We start from the raw sequence: 19,653 nt of genomic DNA, 5'->3' as shown, positions 1-19,653 counted from the left end.
AATCACAATCACAACTCATCAATCATACAGTTGTCAAGTTTTTGACATATTCAGACATTAGTTTCATAGATATCAAGACTTATCTTACCAACCACACCAACGCTCACACACAATTGTCTACATTGCTGAAATATTTTTTAATCCACCTGAAATATTCCAAATTTAATTTTGAACTCAGCTTCTCCACAAGACTTTAAGGACCTAGGTGTTTTTATCAGCCTCAAGTCGGCCCAGTAGTAAAAGAGATGGAAGAAGAGTGTAGGCCGAAGAAGCTCTCACAGTGGAGGAGGTGGGTCAATGTGCCAAAAAGCATTAAAGAAAAAGTCTTAATAGCGGGACAGGTACTGGTCAGTTGGAAGCTCACTCCACCAGGCTGGCAATCGCAATAGGAACAGAGCGCACTGGCAGAAATGGCCCTATGGTTCCCGCCTTCCCTAGCTGCTGATGCCTCCACAATGTTATGGCAGTGTTCAGAAACTGTCCGAAGGCCTTTACCTTCGCGCGCACCCCACACACCCAGGCAGCGACTTTCTGGAAGGACAGGTCAAGACCCTAGCTAAAAAGGCGAGCGGGCCATTGTACAGGCAACAGGGAGCTAGCGTTCTCCGTGGGTCCTGTGACCTGCAGGGGGACCACAAAAGGTGCAGAAGGACGTAGAGCTGGACGGTCAACCGCAGCGGTGAGCACCTGACCCAAGGTGCTTGGAGCAACATGAACCTGCATAGCCTAGAGGGTTCCCCGTTCCTCCCTCCAGCTCCTCCGCGCTTCACTCGGACAAGCGCCCCCTTCTCATCATTTCCCGCCGCTGAGGCCGAGGAAATCCTGGCTTCCACAAGATGAGGAAAGATCAGAGAGAAGAGAGGAACTGACAGGAAGCGAGTGGACGGACGCACCACCCGGTGGGCTGGCCGGGACAGAGCTTACCCCGGCTCCCCAGCCTCGCCCCCGTCCCGCAGAGACGGTGACGTTGGAGATGGGCTCTGCCCATCGCGGCGGCAGAGTCTGCGGCGGCGCGAGTCCTTCGACATCTCCTCTCCGCCTTTTTGCTCGAGGTGGAAGACCTAGGTTCTGCCAACCCCTTATTCTGGACTTTGCAACATCCGCTGCGTTTGTTCGCGAAATTGCCCTTATTTTGCGCCACGAACGAGGGAGCGCGCACGGAGGGCCGGAGGTTTGTCAGGAACGCGGAGGCCGAACCAACCTGGGCCTGCACTGGCATGACAAGAACTGTGGGTGCCTCCTGGCCCCAAACGACTTACCAAAGCTAGTTTGCACCAGTCTTTTGTAGTTAAGCATTAAAAACCCCGCCCAAGGTGTCTCAAAAAGCCGCACAGACCTTAGCTTTGGTGCTGAGCGAGACCAGCACGAGGTCGGCAGGACTGAAATACTTGAACAATCTGCAGTGTTGCAGCTGGGTCTCACCGGGGCCTTGACCTAGCATCTTCCATGCAAAGAATATTAGGTCTCTCCATTTACTAATTTACTAATCAGTGGATGCGGGCTGAAACCAATTGCTTCGTTTTTATTTAAAATCGCTACACACTGATTGGTGTACTCTCTTGATCTCTGCTTCTTCAGTAACTCAGGGTTGCTTGGTGGTCTTAGTCCCACGCAAGGGTTTGCCTGTTTACTTGGTTGTAAAGATATTGTGGGGATATGATTAAACCAAATATAGTGGTCATATTGGAAGTAAAAAATATGGTTTGCTCTCTACTCTTCCCACATTTAAAAAATTTCTGAGATGCGCCCTGTGCTTAATTGGGTGTATTATTATGTGTATGAGACCTCCATCTCATCAGAGTTAAAGTGACACAGTAGAACTGTTAACATTTATACAGGTCTTGTTTGCCAGACACTGTTGTAGGTGCTCTGCTGGTATTAGCACCTTTTATCTTTAGTGAAGTATTACTGAGGGAAGTACATGCTGTCATTCCCATTTTACAGATGAATTGTCACATGGTGAGATGAATTTGCTCAATTCTCTTCTCCTGGTGTAATGGGAAAGGACAGGAAGTCTAGAGGCCTATTCCAGGCCCATCTTCACTATTTACCACTTGTGCTATGTTTATAAGTTACAGTTGCTCAACAACTATAGTTGAGTCTCTGTTTCTTTACCTGAAAAGTAAAGGTGCTACACCAGTTGTGTTGACCTCCTTTAGTTGTTATGCACATCAAACAACAATGTTCTTTAATGAAACAAATGGGGTTGCTGGAGAGATGGGGGGGTGGAGTGATAGACATTGGGGAGGGTATATGTTGTGGTGAGTGCTGTAAATTGTGTAAGACTGGTGAATCACAGACCTGTATCCCTGAAACAAATAATACATTATATATTAATAAATATAAATAAATAAAAATAAAAATTGGAGAATTTTCAAAACTATAAAGCACTATATGAAATATAACATGTTATGTATTATACTTGTTTCAGTCTTGACTATTGAAGTAGGCCAATTAGGAAATTAACTAAATTATTACCCAGACAAGTGTAATATGTCCCTGAAGTAGAATTACCATTAAATTTGAACTGTAATTAAAATTAACAATATTATTGCCAGATAGAGTAATTCATTTAGTTCTGATAATGAATTATAGTTGCAGGGTAGCTACAAGATCCTTTTGAAATCAATTATGTAGATGAACTACCTTTGAAATTACCTCAGAGACACTACTTGTTTAAAAAAAAAAAGTTTCTCAGAAACTTTTGGGGCGCCCATCTGGCTCAGTTGGTAGCACATGTGACTCTTTGGCTATTAAAAAACAAAAAAGTTTCTCAATTACTCATAATACTAATAATATATCAAATTACAGAGTCAGGTTTTGTTGAAGTCCACTGGACTCTGGCAAATATACTCTGAAACAGTAATCATTTCTTTTCAAAAATCCTACAGCATGCAAATATGTTTGTTCATCCCTGTGAGTTTCCAGGAATAAATGATCAGAAATTACTGCTACACCAGTAATACACCAGATATTCAGAAGAATTTTTTGTATAATTGTATAACGTATACAATTTTTGTATAATTGTATAATGTATACAATTGTATAACAAAACATTCAAGAGAATGTTTTGTATAATTCAAAACATATTACTACATGTTACTACAAGTGCTAAGAATAATATCTGAAATAAATGCATTCATTTGGGCTAATGAAATCTCAATGAAACTCAAAATTTTGGGTTTCATGTTCATGTATTTAGTTTCTTTCTTGGGTGAAAAACAGTGCAATACAAAATCTGCAGAGCTTTATTTCAGCATGATCTAAATTATCCTTTAAAAACTGCTACTTCAGGTGCCTGGATGGCTCAGTAGATTAAGCCTCTGCCTTCGGCTCAGGTCATGATCCCAGGGTCCTGGAATCAAGGTCCGCATTGGGCTCTCTGCTCAGCAGGGAGCCTGCTTCCCCACCCCACCCTTTGCCTGCTTGTAATCTCTCCCTCTGTGTAAAAAAAATAAATAAATAAATCTAAAAAAAGAAAGAAAGAAAGAAAGAAAAACTGCTACTTCAACTGTAAACTTCCACATGTTCTTCTTTGTGATTTCCAAGTGATGAAATATCAAGCTGTATACTTAAAGGAACAGAAGCCAATGATTCTGACTGGGGAAATTTAGGATTATTTATCAGGCCCATTACCCACGGGTGAATGAGACTGGTGAACAATGTATTTTTGAAATGTGTATTTTTAAATGTAAGAATGAAAGAGCATTTGTTTTTAAGTATAATTTAGTAATAGTGTTGTTAAGCATTCTTTGTCCCCTTGTAAAATGGCTCTTCAAGTATCTAGATAAGGCAAAACACTTTCTAAACCAATCACCTATAACAAGTGTGGGTATTCATCTTTCTGCCACAGTTATCTCTGTTTGGTCCTTGGACCTAGCAGATACCAACTGCAAACTCATCTGGGGCTATTGGCTACAGGCTTCACGGTTCCTACATATGGGCTTACTTAGGCTTCCTTGCTGCAACAGCTGAAGTCAAAGCAGGAGAGTTCAAATAGGACAGTCTTTGAGGTGGTCCTCTATTGTAGCTAATACCAAACATATTTTGTGATATAAGAATCAGATATGAATTGTTTGGTTCAGAAATGCATGATGCCGGGGCAGAGCAAAGAGAAAAATACTGCTTGAGAAAACTGCTAAACCTAAATACCAAAGGGAAATTTATACGTTGTTTTGAAACGTGTTCTAACAAAGCAGCCTGAGGAAAGAATGCTAAGAAACTTCTACCTTGAAAAGGGAAAGGTGAATTAATTCCTCTAGCCCTAGGAGGGGTTGGTAATCAAGGACCCTGAAGAAAGAACAATCTGAGCTGAAGGGCTTTAGGTCTAAAAAAGATGAGGGGGGGGGGTCATTTAATGTGCATAGTGTTCAGGGCCAAACGGGTGATCCACTTTTACACATGAGACGCATGTACTGTCTTTAGCTTGAGAAATAGGTACCAGAAAGGTGAGGTGGAAGAAGGTCTAATGGATTTCCACAAATGAGTCAGAGTCATTTTTTAAAAGATTTATTTGTTTATTTGAGAGAAAAAGAGAGTGAGTGAGAAAGCACAGAGGGAGGGGGAGAAGCAAGTTCCCTGCACAGCAAGTAGCCTAATGTGGGGCTCCTTGGACCCTGGGATCATGACTTGAGCTGAAGACAGATGTTTAACCAACTGAGCTACCCAGGCAACCCATGAAGACGAATTCTAAACAACTAGTTCGTGATGAAGGTCCTCCTGGTGGATCATATTTTGGATTGTATTTTGGATCAATCCAAAATAAAAGTATTAACTTCAGAAGAGGAAATTGGAAAAGCTGACCCCAGGGTCTGGGGAATATCCTGGGGGAACTCACTCTCTGGGGATGGTGATTTTGAATAAAAAGGGCCCATGGGGCGAGGGACAGGGCTGGGTCTGGCATTTAGTGATATCTGCATGCACCAGCACTCCACTGGATAGGGCTGCCAAATCCAGTTCTCCAGAGAGCTGCAAGTCTTAGGGACTGAAAACCCATCAGGCCTGGTTGGACTGTAAGCATCCACACTCACTCAAGGTGACAATGGACATATCACAGCAAATACAAAAGGAAACATCCATCCATGTTCCAGGGATCTCAGAACCTCCTGGCTGCCTGGTTCCAGACTCTTTATCTGCATTACATGATGGGAAGGATAGTTAACCTGGGCTTGTATGTCTGGACCTTGGAGGGGAAAGTAGCAAGAGAGAGGTGGCATAGTACTGAGGGTTCAACTTGAAGATATTTTTTTCCACTAAGGTGGTGGCAAATTGCCCGCTTGTGGCTAGAAAGACCTGGATGCCAATGCCCCTGACTTTATAAGGCCTCATGTGACCTGCTGGGTTTGAGGAGCCTCATGTGACCCTACATCTACTAGGGAGAGAGCCATCAGGCCAGGTCCTATCAAGTCACTTTAGTCAGCTGATAGTCTGACTTAAGTTCTTCAGGCAGCACCTGAACTAAAGCCATTGACACCAAAGCATCTTGCTTCCTTGTTGGACTGACCAGTCCGGCAGCTAGAAGATTCAAATTGGAAATGGAGCCTAGTCTGATTCCTCTAGCGTGGGAACCAGCTGGAGTCAACACAGCACGAATAATGGCTTCCACACCTGAACATGGGGCCTTCCAAAGCAGTGACATCATCGGTGTGAGCTCCAATCCACCAGTTGCAGGGCTCACTAGTCTTGGAGTTCTGGAATGGAGATGGTGTTATGTGGAAAGTCTCCCTCAGCCCTGGGGTCTCTGCAGCCTCTGGAAAGTGGTAAGGTCATAGATGGACATACATACCCTTTTGGACCTCTTACAAGGGGGCACTTCAGGATGCCTGGGTGGCTCAGTTGGTTAAGTGACTGCCTTCAGCTCAGGTCAAGATCCAAGAGTCTCAGGATTGAAGTCCCACATTGGGCTCCCTGTTCAGCGGAGAGTCTGCTTCTCCCTCTGACCCTGCCCCCCTCATGCTCTCTCTATCTTTCTCTCATTCTTTCTCAAATAAATAAATAAAACCTTTAAAAATTTTTTTAAAACTTAAAAGAAAACGAGGGGGCACTTCAGCAATGGCCATGTTTTGTTTAGGGGAGGAAAGTGCCATCTATTGGAAGCACCTGTATGGAGCCTGTTCTGTCGTGGCAAGTGGAGCCTTCAGATGGGGAACCTGAAAAGGGAACTTTGCTGGGAATGTTTGGAGCCCACTGTGGGCTGATATTCAGAAAATTCTAAGAGCAGTTGCACTCTGGTTCCATTCACTGTATCAAAGTCAGGTTGTTGCAGCCTTTGGTTTTGCATTTCAATGCCTGTCCTTTAAGGTGTCAAATTCAGGACTTCTGTGCTGCCACAGACAGGTGGCATAAAATGCCAATGTTTAGCAAAAGTAAAATAAACTTTCATAACTGCTTGACAGTGTCTCAACTGCCAGTCCCTGTGGGACTTTCTTCTACAATGTTCCCAACTAAGAAAGATTAACCCAATCTTAAAGTTAGTCAACAGATCTGGACAGAATCTAATTACTACTTCCTATTTCAAGTTATATTATACTTTGGTGAAAAGACTCCATTTCAATGCTACAAAACTCTAATTTCAACTTTTCTGAAAATCTCTGTGGTCTCTACACCCATGGTTTCTTGGTTTTGAAGGGCACAATGAAAATAAAGGGAACATGATATTCATGGATATAAGGCAAAAATATTGTTTATACCCTCCCAAAACTAACTCTTCCTACACTAGCACACAATTGGAAGTATTCTTTTTTTCTGGAGGGGGGAGCATTCTTAATAAAGTATACAATATCAGGGTTCTTTCTTTCTCATTTTATTTTTCAATATCAGGCTTCTACCTAATTCTACTTAGAAGGCAGGGTGACTGACATGAGTGATTGTAATAACAGCAATGAGTAATAAACATAAACTTAGTCTCACACATTTTGGAAAAGTTATTTTTCTTCTAAAGCTTTCAGAGTTATCTTCCAAAATCAAAAGGCAAAAATATTGTAATTAAATAATGTAAAGGTATTAAGCCAAAATTATTTCAGGTTGAATAATCTTAATTTCTGTAAAATATAGTTAAATCTTATTAAATATTGTTATAAAAATAAAATTAACAGGGCACCTGGGAGGCTCAGTCAGTTGAGCACCTGACTCTTAGTTTCAGCTCATGTCTTACTCTCCTGGCTATGCAATCAAGCCCTGTCTTGGGCTCCATGCTCAGCATGGGGTCTGCTTCAGATTCTCTCTCCTTCTGGCCCTCCCCTGCTGGAACACACTCTCTAAAATTAATTAATTACTTAATTAACTAACATAATTTTAGTATTCAATGTCCTCCTAGTTGCAATGTTTTTTTTCATCTAGTTGCCAGTGTTAATAGCGTGTTTCATATATATTAGGTCTTGGTGTACATGTGTAGGACTTTATAGAAAATATGAATTAACATTCATAAATGTTTTCACAGCTGTTGCAAATGCTATGCTAAAGTAATTTGCGAGTAATTTTGGAACTACTCGTTGGAATATGAAGAGAAGCAAGAAGCTGATGCTCCACACTACTTGGGAATGATAATTTTCATGTAAGAATCCCTTGCATTCACGATATCTGAAAGGATTCGACAAAAAATGTAACTTGTTATGATGTCCTACTTAAGGGCTTCTGTTACTCAAAACCTGTCCATTCCCTGAAGCAGTACCCATCTCCGATGTCGGCAATGAACAACTGGGGAGCCATTAGGGCATTTGGATGCAATCACATTTTCTTTTTCTTTTTTAAGATTGATTGATTGATTGATTGATTGATTGATTTTAGAGAAAGAGCAAGCAAGCGAGTGAGTGAGGGTGGGGAGGGGGAGAGGGAAAGAATCTCAAGTAGATTCCCTGCTGAGCACATAGCCCAATGCAGGGCTAGATCTCATGACCCTGAGATCATGACCTGAGTGGAAATCAAGAGTTGGTTACTTAAGTGATTGAGCCACCCATGCACCCTGGGATGCAGTCACATTTTCTTTCAAAGACAAAAAACAAAAGATGTCTTGAAGTGTTTATCTACCTGCGATCTAATGGGTATCAGAATATACCACTGTAAAATACACCATCTTGGCATAAGGATTACTTTGAGCTGAAGGCAACTGAGTAGAAGTATACAAAAAGCTTTTGTCCCTCCATTTCCCTAAAAGCAGGACATAAACTCATAAAGGCGTTCCCCCTCTTCTCTCCACCAGAAAGAAGTTAATTACCAGAACCAACTCTAGACTCTTACTAGCCCGAAGACTGCACCAAAGGAATCTCCATAGCAAATTTTATTAATTTTATGTTTCATTAGTTCCCCATATATTTGCCTTCCCACAGTTTGCTCCAAGAAACCCAAAGAAAGGTCTTTGGCCTTTCCTTTGTCTTATCACTTCTCTAAACACTCATTGTTCTTTTGTCAAGATGCTATTTAACCCACGGGATGCCTGGCTGGCTCAGTCAGAAGAGCATGCAACTCCTGATCTCAGGGTCATAAGTTTGAGCCAATGTTGGGTGTAGAGATTATTTAAAAAAATAAATAAATAAAAATTTTAAAAGATGCCATATAAGACCAAGTTCTAACCATTCCTTTGAGTTACTCACCTCTGAGTATTCCCACATATATACACTATTCTCATATAAATAAACTTGTTTTTCTCTTGTAGGTCTGTCTTTCATCAGTCTAATTCACATGGTCCCAGCCAGAGAACCTAAGATGGGTAGAAGGAAAAGAACTCTTCCCCCTTCTCTTAGAGGTCTTAGCAGTTTAGTGTTTGTGATATGTTGGGACCACTAAAGTGCAGGGCCCTCTCAAGGAGGGCTAAGAGTAAATACTGCCTTATTTGGTTCCTATGAACCAAATACAGGCCACAACCTCCCAATGGACCATGTAGTACAATGTAATGGTGGTTAAAAACATGGCCTTGGAAAAATGAATCCCCAAATAAATCTCAACAACTCCCTTATGTTGCCATTAATTTAAGACTACCCTGTACAGCTTCCAGATTTCCTTCTGGGATGCCAGGAACTATTTGATACAGATCTTCTACCAAATTGCCTCTATATATGACTAATTACCTGATGCATTATCACCAAAAGCCTGTAGCCATTAGGAGGGCACACCATAGAAAAGATGCATTCAGAGAACTTAGCTACCCCCTAAAAGATCTGTGCTCCAAGGGAAGCCAACTTCTCATGTTAAGTGGACCTAAGTCTGTTCCCCAGATGTGTTTTGATGAATTTAACACCTTTACTGATCCAAATCTAACTTTTCAGTAACAAGAAATATAAGAAAATAAGGTAATTTCACACTATTCAAAAGAAGCCTAAATTAAAGGCCAGGAGTACAAAATTTGTTTGCATTTAAAACAAAGAATCTTGGGGTACCTGGGTGGTTCAGTGGGTTAAGCCTCTTCCTTTGGCTCAGGTCATGGTCTCAGGGCCCTGGGATCTAGCTCTGCATCAGGATCTCTGCTCAGCGGGGAGCCTGCTTCTTCCTCTCTGTCAGTCTCTCTACCTACTTGTGATCTCTCTGTCAAATAAATAACTAAAATCTTTTTTAAAAATAAAAAAAAATAAAACAAAGAATCTTAGTGTAACAGGAGGTATTGAGTAAACACTATAATTTAAATATACGTAAGGGAAAGCCGCTCTATTTTAACAGGTTGTCTCTGTATTACAGACAAAAGCTTTTCCTCTCTAAAAAGATCTTATAAAAAAAATAAATTAAAGCAGCTCTATAAATCAACCCAGTCCATGGGTTCTGTCCCTGTGCTTTAATAAAGTCACCTTTTTTGCACCAAAAAAATTAAATAAATAAAATTTTAAAAATAATAAAACAAAATCAAAAACTAAAAGAGCTTATAACATTATAAATGTGTTATAGATTCTTAAATTAAAATATATTAAATATTTATTTACATATTATATATTATTTTACATTAATATATAATAATTTATATTATATATTAAATATATATTAAAAATATATTTAAGGTCTGAAGAACAACTGCCAACTGGTCAATTAAAATCCATATATACATGGCACCTGGGTGGCTCAGTGGGTTAAAGCCTCCACCTTTGGCTCTGGTCATGATCCCAGCACCTTGGGATCCAGCCTGCATCAGGCTCTGCTCCATGGGGAGCCTGCTTCCTCCTCTCTCTCTGTCTGCCTCTCTGCCTACTTGTGATCTCTGTCAAATAAATTTAAATAAATAAATAAATAAACAACCAGATATACAGATATGTCCATATACATATTACATTTTCAAAAGTAACATTATGAAGCTTCAATTCATAAAAATGTATGAAACATGAAGAATTTGTTTCTGAACATTTTGTCTGAATGTATTTATGGATTTATTTAGCCAAGAAGATAATTTGCCAGTGTGAATGACTGTGTCTGATGCTTAATATTCTGATTTAAATTATTTTAAAGGTTTTGTTTGTTTGTTTGTGAGAAAATACATGCATAAGAGCAGGGTGAGGGCAGAGGGGGAGTAAGAAGGAGAGAGAATCTGAAGCAGTCTTGGCACTGAGCACAGAGTTCGACTGGGGCTCAATCCCAGGACCAGAGATTGTGACTACACCCCAGCCAAAACCAAGAGCAGAAGCATAACCGACTGAGCTACCCCAAGGTGCTGTGGAATTAAATTATTTTATAGTTAACTTTACAAAAACACATCATAGGCTCAAGAAGAGAAATTTAACTCTGGGTTGATAAGAACAAGCCACAGGCAAGGAATAGATAAAAAGTTTGGCCCTGAAGCCAGACTCTTAAAGGGTGAAAACTATGATTTAAAGACTCTTACCTGCCTTGAAGGTGATGGAGTACTAGACCAAGGAACCTCGTTCCTTAAATGAATGCATGGAGCAGAGGCCCCACCAATCCATGTTAGATTGTGATGTGAACAATAAACAAAATTTTATTGTGTTGAGGACCCTAAAATTTGGGGTTATCTAAAACAGTAGTTTACCTGAAAAATTCACACAATTATTACAAACCTTATAGAATTGTCAGGATTCAAGTGACCATGAATCCTAGGATTTCTTAGCTCCTGTTTTTTTCTGTTAATGTTTGGACACATTCCTAGGAATTTCTGGAATTTTTTTTGCTAGTGAGGTTTATTTTCAACAATTTGAGGTTTATTACCTTGCATAATCTATTTTACATAGAAAGGAACTTTCTCCAGATTAAAATAATACATTCACCAACCTCCATCAAGGCCATGATAATGAGAGGCTTCAAGGCCACTCCATAAACATTAAATCTAGATGCAAATACTACATGAAGCATAGCTGAAGTTAACTGTTTCCTTCCGGTGTATTCTCTGCCTTACCTAACTTCCTTTGTGGGTACCCTAGTGGCCAAATCTTCCTTAAGTCAATTTTTGGAACTGACGTTCCAACATGGGACACCCTTTCCCTCTATGTTTGATTTGAAAAGGGTTCTTGAACTGCTTCTCCTGTCTGGGTCTGGGGTCAAAGGCAATGGAGTGGAGGTGGGGCAGGACCAGGGGAAGGAGGAAGAGGAGGAAGCTGGGCTCCTGGGGTATGGCTTTTTCTTTGGTCTCTTAGTGTTGTGTCCTGTGTCCATCTACAGCCACCACCTTTCACACACCCCCCAATTTCCATGCCCCCCAGCGTCTTCCATCCCCACCTCCTCCTCCACTCTGGCATGGTCTGCAGCCCCCTGCCATTCTCCAGCTTCCCTCTATCCCTCTACCCCTCCCACTAAAGCACATCTGCTCTTCAGGTCTATGTGCCCAAACTTCCCTCATGAATAAATAAAGATAGACTTACCCGGGAAAAAATAGACTTACCCGGCAGAAAATAAGATAGACCTTATTTTCAATAGAAAAACCCCTGGGAGACCTTGGTTTTTCTTTTTCTCGTCTACTCACTGCCAATTTACTTTGCTGTTACTTCTACTTCTTGTTTTTCTCATTGTCAGTCATCTGTGTATTGGTTAGAAATAAGTCTACACCATTTATTTATCTAATGTGAAGTATAACACATATACTGAAAACAGCATAGAACATTTTACCATTTAAATAGTTTTAATATAGAAACCCTTTAAATACTATCCAACACAGATACCAACTGCCCCCTCCCTCCAAGATCACAACCCATCTCTCTCCTCTGGAGATAAATTCTACCTAGATTCTCATAGGAATCACTTTCTTGCTTTACTTACCCCCTTTCAGTATCATTACCTTAATGTGCATACCTAAACAGTACAATTTGGTTGTAACTATAATTGAAGATTATATATGTGGACTTACACCCCATGCATTTTTTTTAAAAGATATTTTTTATTTATTTGACAGAGAGAGAGGGAGGTGTCGCAAGTAGGCAGAGAGGCAGGCAGAGAGAGAGGGGGAAGCAGGCTCCCCGCTGAGCAGAGAGCCCGATGTGGGGCTCCATCCCAGGATCCTGGGATCATGACCTGAGGGGAAGGCAGAGGCTTTAACCTACTGAGCCACCCAGGTGCCCCCACCCCATGCATTTTATGTCTTCTTTCTCTCAACATTGTGATATTTATCCATTTGGATTTAACTGTAATTTGTTCCTTTTCATTTACATCGTTTTCTGTTGTATGACTATTGCTTCTCATGTTCATAGATAAAGGGACTATTTGTTTGGGGCTATCAGAAACATTCCTGTCCATGGATCCTGGCGCACAGGTGCTTAATGTATCACTGTTAAGATACAAAGTTTAATTCATAAGGTCTGTAGTAAGGCCCAGAAATTTACATTTCTAAAAAATCCTGGGAAATGCTGAGATTTTTGGTCTGTAGTCTACTTTTGAATAGCAAGGGTCAGTGTATAGCTGAAAGTGAAAGTGCAGGAGCACAGAGTATTTATATCTTCAGTTTTTTAGGAAATGTCAAAACTATTTATAAAATTGTTGCATATTTTTTTAAAGATTATTTATTTATTTATTTATTTGACAGAGAGAAATCACAAGTAGATGGAGAGGCAGGCAGAGAGAGAGAGAGAGAGAGGGAAGCAGGCTCCCTGCCGAGCAGAGAGCCCGATGTGGGACTCGATCCCAGGACCCTGAGATCATGACCCAAGCCGAAGGCAGCGGCTTAACCCACTGAGCCACCCAGGCGCCCTGTTCATCATTCTTGACAACATTAGTTATTGCTAGATTTTTCTGTGTTAGATTCTTAACATTTGTCAATCAGAGGAGTGATTTAAATTTGCATTTTTTGGATATTCATGAAATTGAAAGCATTTTAACATTTATTATCCATTTGGACTTACTCTTTTGGGGAAATGTTTGAGGTTCCCCCTACCAACACCCATTTTCTTTTTCTCCTTGAAAAAACTGCTGTCCCTTTGACCACTGTTGGGGAGGAAAAGCTTCCTCGATCCTTTTAGGTTTCATAACTGGAGTTGACTTAACTTGGCGAAATAAAAAGCAAAATATCACAACTTTTGCTTTTCCATTTTCCTATGAATTTCTCTGATAATCAAACTGATAAAAGGTTGTTAGTAAGAAAAAAAAAAAAAGGTTTAGTCATTTACATATGGCATTACCCAAGGAAGAAGCTAGATCACGGAACAGAGGCTTATACACTTAATTTAGTAGGCGAAAATGGCTTCTATGGGAAGAATAAATAGATTTATTAGATAAACAAATAATTTTTTTGAAAAACAAGAAGAAATTTTTGAGATTTATGTTGGTGGGAGTGGTCTTTCCTTCCTTTTCATGGCCATGGGAAAGGGATTTATGATACATTTACTCTTGGTTTCTCTACCGGGGTAGACTTGCACTGAAGGAATTCTGGCAGCCTCACTTCCCAGAAGTATCTGCTTTTAGTCAGGTAAGGGAAGCTCTCAGAAGGCTTCTTTCTACACCTATTTATTCTTAAATGTCTTCAGCTTAAAATAATCTCCATACTGACCCTGGGTTCCAAAGGGTCCCTACACTATCTTATAAATTTCCAAGTATTTTTTTTTTTCTTCCTGAGGTTTCTTTTTTGCTTTTATTTATCTTTTTAGAGAGAGGGAAAGAGAGCACATACACCATGAGCAGGGAGAGGGTCAGAGAAAGAGGGAGAGAGAAACTTAAACCAGACACTTAGCTAACTGAGCCACCTATGCACCCCTCTTCCTGAGTTGCTTCTTGAGGTGCATCAAGCTATCTAGTTAAATTAATCACTTGGTTGTTACTGGACCTTTATTTTTAGACCTCTTATACTATGAGTGCTTTCAAAAGTACTCAATTTTTAAAATTATGAGCACTGGGTGTTATACACAACTAATGAATTGTTGAACAATTGCAGACTCCCCGTGGAGCTGGGAGCCCGATGTGGGACTCGATCCCGAGACTCCAAGATCATGACCTGAGCTAAAGGCAGTCGCTTAACCAACTGAGCCACCCATGCGCCCCAAGGAGCTTGATTCTAAGACCCTGAGATGACGAAAGGTAGACACTCAACTGACTGAGCCACCCAGGCACCCCCAGAATGTATATTCAAAGCTAATGAATAAAACAAATCATTAGAAAAATGGGCCAAGATTTGCACTGAGTTCCCAGAAAAGAGACTATAAATGGCTCTTAAATACAAGATTCTCATTTTCTAAGAGAAATGAAAATTAAAACTATTATGTGATACAATGACAATCTTATCACATCATCAAAGTAAGTATGTATGCTAATATTTTGTTGATGAGTCTATGGGGAAACACACACATTGCTAGTAGAAATTAAATCCATAAAACCCTTAGAGAAGGCGGTTTGGCATTTATTTATCAAAATTTCAAATGCATATAATTTTTGACACAGAAGTGTTTTTTTTTAAAAGATTTTATTTATATATTTGACAGAGAGAGAGAGAGAGAGAGAGCACACAAGTAGACAGAGCAGCAGGGAGAGGGAGAGGGAGAAGCAGGCTTCCCACTGAGCAGAGAGCAGGATGCCAGGACTGGATACCAAATCATGATCTGAGCAGAAGGCAGAAGCTTAACCAGGTGCCCCCAGAAATGGTCTTCTAGGAATTTATATTGTCATAAATTTGCATAATTCCAAAACAACTTTTTTCATTACAACATTGTGCATAATCAACAAAAGACTGGAAGGATCCCAAATATCTATCAACAGGGCACTGGTTTAAAAAAAAAAAAAAGCAACATTGTATATCCATACCACAGAATCTGTCCAGCTATACAAAAAGCAATGACATTGTATACTCTCAAAGCTCTCAAAAATGCTTTTAAATGAAAAAAGCAGGAGGCAGAACATTATATATATTAGGTCACTGTGTAAAACACTAAGTGTATTTCTATTTCCTTGGCTATGTATAAACTACCAACTAGCTGTGTTTGGGATGGGGTGCACTGGAAATTAAGCCAATAGGCTGCAAGGATGTGACACAGATTTTTCACTATATACTTTTTTACATTTTAATTTTTTAATTATATGACTATAAATATTTTTACCAAACTTAGATTAAAAATACATTGGATTTTTGGGGGCAGCTGGCTGGTTCACTCAGTTGAGCATGTGACTCTTACCTTATGGTTGTAAGTTTGAGCCCCAGGTTGGATGAGAGATCACTTTAAAAAATAAATAAATAAATAAATAAAATATTTTTTTAAAATAGGATTTTTTAAAAATTACTAAAACTCTTACCCTTAATAGAAGTTTTGAGAACAATTCCTCAGAATCAAGTTTGCTTAACTATGAAGGAAAAGCAGATCTGTTTATAATTTCTGGTGTGAAGTGTATTGAATGCTTTATTTCATGGTTTGGTTTTGTTTTTTAAGCAGGTTCCACACCCAGCACCAAGCCCAAGGTGGGACTTGAAATCCCGGTTGGATTCAAGCACTGAACTGAGACCACCAGTCCCTTCACCAACTGAGCCACCAAGGTGCCTCTATTTCATGGCTTAGAGTGAAAAAACATTGGTGTGCATTTGCACAGGACTAACAATCTGCATGTCAGATAAATCAGTATTTGATACTTAAACCTCACATAAAGGAGCTACTCATGCATTTAATAGAAACATTCCTCAATATGCTAGACCGGTTAATAAAAATCTTTTCTAAATGTTAAACTTCAGTAAAAGACAAACAGGCAGCTATTTATTTTTAAGCATTTCCTTAAAGGTATTACTTTTTCATGACATTTGAAATGATCAAACAGCTTCCTCCTCTTTGTTCAAACAGCAATTCCGCTGTTGCAGAAACATCACTGTGAGGTGGTCTTCTAGTCGCTAGTAAAAATATTCTTGTTCTTGGAGAGCCTGGCTGGGCAGTCGGTAGACATGTGGCTCTTGATCTCAGGGCTCTCAATTTGAGCACCATCTTTGGTGAAGATTTAAAATATGTATGTTCTTGTAAGAATCAGGTTTTGTTTAGTTGGGAATCCCAAGGTAGTACAAGGGGAAAATACGTTCTAATAACAGTAAAACCAGTAACTAGAAGAAAATATTCTTGAGATTTTTGAAGCATGTGTTTAAACAGAGTAGCCGCAGAGGGTACAAAATACCAAATCAAATCAAATCAAATGCAATGAGAGGCTGGGGGATGCTAAATAGTAAGACTCTAGAGATGGCAGCGGCAGGTTAGTCTTAGCCCCATGGGGTGGGGATGGAAATTATGTACAAGAAGCAAGGTATTTCTTAAACTGGGTAGCTAAAAATCTAAAAAAAAAACCAAGCCAATTTATGTTTACATTAGCGGAAAATAGGTTAGTGCTGTGGTTCTCTTAGGTGTGAGAATACGTATGCTCGTGGGACGCACGGTCACTCGCGATAACGCAAGGGAAAGGGAAGAAGACGGCGACAGAGCCTCATCAAGTACCACTAGCACGCGCGCTCCCTACTCTAGCTCCAGGTCTCGAAAGAGCACCTAATTCCCGGCTGCACAAGCCTGCCAGTCACACTCCTCCTTCAACCCTGGGGACAGGGAGTGGGGCAGGGCGACCGCGAGAGTCTCAGCCAAGTAGGGGCGAAAAACTACCCCTGACCGCCAGCTCCCGCACCACCTTCTCTTCAAGACCCCAACGAAGCACGCCTTTCTGGGCTACGAAGAAAGGAAGGGTAGAAATAAGGCTTAGGAGACTTAATGCGAGAAGCCGTCCTACAATGCGCATGCGCCAACAACGGGAGCACCAAGGTAGGTCGGCGCAACGGAAGGGCAGTAAAGACATCCACCCCTACAAGCGGGCAATCTCCAAAATTGCACTCCACGCAGCAATCACGTGACAGCTGAGCCAGCCGTCTGTCACGTGACCCTCGCCCTCGGTGGAAGGGACCGCAGGGAAATACGACTGGTAATTAGTCTCTGGTTTCAGGCCCCGGGTTGGATTTTGTTACCTTTTGCGGGACCTAAACTGGCGCCATCCTCTAGCATCTTCTTGCACCCTAAAGATGGGAACCCCCCCTTCTAAGTAGAAGGCAGAGATGTTTGAGCAGGAAAGAGGAACAGACGCATTGGGCACTCTGCCCAAGCCCGCTCTGACGCACTAAGCCCACAGGGTATCCACGCGTGTCCCACGATGCACTAGGCTTTGCTGCGTTCCCTATGGGTACGCTGCCGCGTGGCGACGTCACAACGCGGCTTCCGCAGGAAGGGGCTTTGAAGGCCGCACTGCGTCCTTCGGATCTACGCCGCTTCTTCCTAGCCGGAAGTGACCTATTTTGTGCGCCTTTTCCTCAGTTCCGTGGCGTGAGGTTTCTGCGGTCCGGTTGCGGGTTTAAAGAAGTCCTGGTCAAGTACTTGTTTGCCCGTGTGCAGGGAAATAGGAAACTGAAATTGCTTAAAAACAAATTGAAAGACTAGTACAAAGTCTTCCCTCGAAGAAGACTCCAGGCTACCCTGGATTCCTTGGAGAGTTAAGCCAAGCATTTTACCAGGTAACTTTTCTGACCTAATCAGAGACTTCTAAAATGGAGAAAGGGAGACACAGGGAACACTTAAACGGCTCGTGAGACTTAGCATAACCCTGATGGGAAAACCTCACAAAGACAGCAGATTAGTGGAGGATTATGTACCAGTTTTGCTGATGAACGTAAATATAAAAACCCCTTAGCAAAATATTAGCTACTTTACATTATAGAAAGAACAATACATTGTACGCAAGTTAGATTGTTTCAGCATGAGAATTCAAGATGGTCATGGGTTAATGGAGAAAATATCCTCTCAAAAAATGTAGAAGAAACCATTAAACGCTTTTTTCATGAAGAATGCTCATAGAAAGCCAGGGATAGAGGGGAAATTAATCTGGTAAAAAAAAATCCGCAAAATTGAAAGCTTTCTTTTCTTTACAATTTTTTTATTGACTGACCTGGGTCCTTTGATAATACAGCATTTACTCTAGTCTGGATTTTGCACATACATAATTGCATATATATGGAGCATGTCAACATGTTCCTCTGTCCTGTTTCTTTCTAATTGGAGTTATTTTATTTCTTTAATCATAGTAATCATAGTTGTTTTGTAATCTGCATCATAATTTTTTTTTTAAGATTTTATTAATTTATGTGACATCACAAGGAGGCAGAGGGGTGGGGGAAGCAGGCTCCCCACTGAGCAGAGAACCTGATGCAGGACTCTATCCCAGCCCGACCTGAGTGGAAAGCAGAAGCTTAACCCACTGAACCACCCAGGCTCCCCTGTATCATGATTCTAATGTCTCAGTTTGTTTTTGGTTCCTTTCTGCTGCCTAATATTTCTGCTCTATATTGTCCATTGTGTTTGGTTCCTTGTATGTGTGCTTCTTACCTATGAAAAACTGTGAAAAAAAAATTTTGTGGCTTTTTGCAAAAAAGGTTGGTTTTTTCCTTTTAGATTTTATTTATTGACAGACAGAGATCACAAGTAGGCAGAGTGACAGGCGGGGGGTGGGGGTGGGGGGGAGGAGCAGGCTCCCTGCTGAGCAGAGAGCCCCATGTGGGGCTCTACCCCAGGACCCTGGGATCATGACCTGAACTGAAGGCAGAGGCTTTCACCCACTGAGCCACCCAGGCGCTCCAGTTTTGTTTTGTTTTTAAGATTTTATTTACTTATTTGACAGAGAGATAGAGCACAAGTAGGGGAGCAGCAGGCAGAGGGAGAGGGAGATACAGGCTCTCCACCTACCAGGGAGTGGGATGTGGGTGTAGACCCCAGGATACTGGGATCATGACCCAAGCCAAAGGCAGCTGCTTAACTGATTGAGCCTGCCAGGCATCCCTGCAAAAAGGACTTTTTTTTTGCTCCTGATAGGTACCTTGATGCCTTCTCAATTAGACTGTTTTCTTGGGTTGAGTTTCCCTGAGTCATTGCAAAAGCAGGCTACAGATTTAAGCAAGAGCTGTGCAGTGGCCACACACAAAGATGGGATGGAGAGGGCTGCTTTTTTTCTCCTTTTATAGTCAGTGTAAAAAACAGTCATTCTTTAAGTTCTTGGGTACTGGTTCACCCGTACCCTTGGACATAATGTATGGAATCCCAATTTAATTTAAGCAGAGTCACCTAATAGCATCTTCACCTTGGATAGTCCTGCACCTTGGCTGCTCTGCCCATGTTCATTGAAGCTACTACAAAAATACTAGATGTTCCCTGTCTAGAAAATGTCAAGGTAAGAGTAGCTTTTGTCCTTCTGTACCTCATTTGCTTTTCTGGGCTTCCACCTTCTCTTAGCTTTTGGCATAAGAGTTCTTTAATCTCT

The 19,653-nt window shown here is 41.0% G+C and overlaps 1 long non-coding RNA gene across 3 annotated transcripts in view; it reads left to right on the top strand.

Annotated features, from left to right (window-relative positions):
- The first annotated feature begins 17,125 nt into the window (after positions 1 to 17,125).
- The window catches only part of LOC309846284, a 39,188-nt gene continuing 36,660 nt past the window's right edge, over positions 17,126 to 19,653 (top strand). The window contains exon 1 of one of the 3 annotated variants that reach the window (XR_014301845.1): positions 17,126 to 17,857. This is a non-coding gene — a long non-coding RNA (uncharacterized lncRNA). The remainder of the gene's footprint in view (positions 17,858 to 19,653) is intronic. The other 2 variants (XR_014301846.1, XR_014301847.1) reach the window with 2 other exon arrangements.

This window comes from Mustela nivalis (assembly GCF_964662115.1).
Source record: "Mustela nivalis genome assembly, chromosome: 13".
NCBI lineage: Eukaryota > Metazoa > Chordata > Mammalia > Carnivora > Mustelidae > Mustela > Mustela nivalis.
This window is presented reverse-complemented; position numbering and strand designations above follow the sequence as displayed.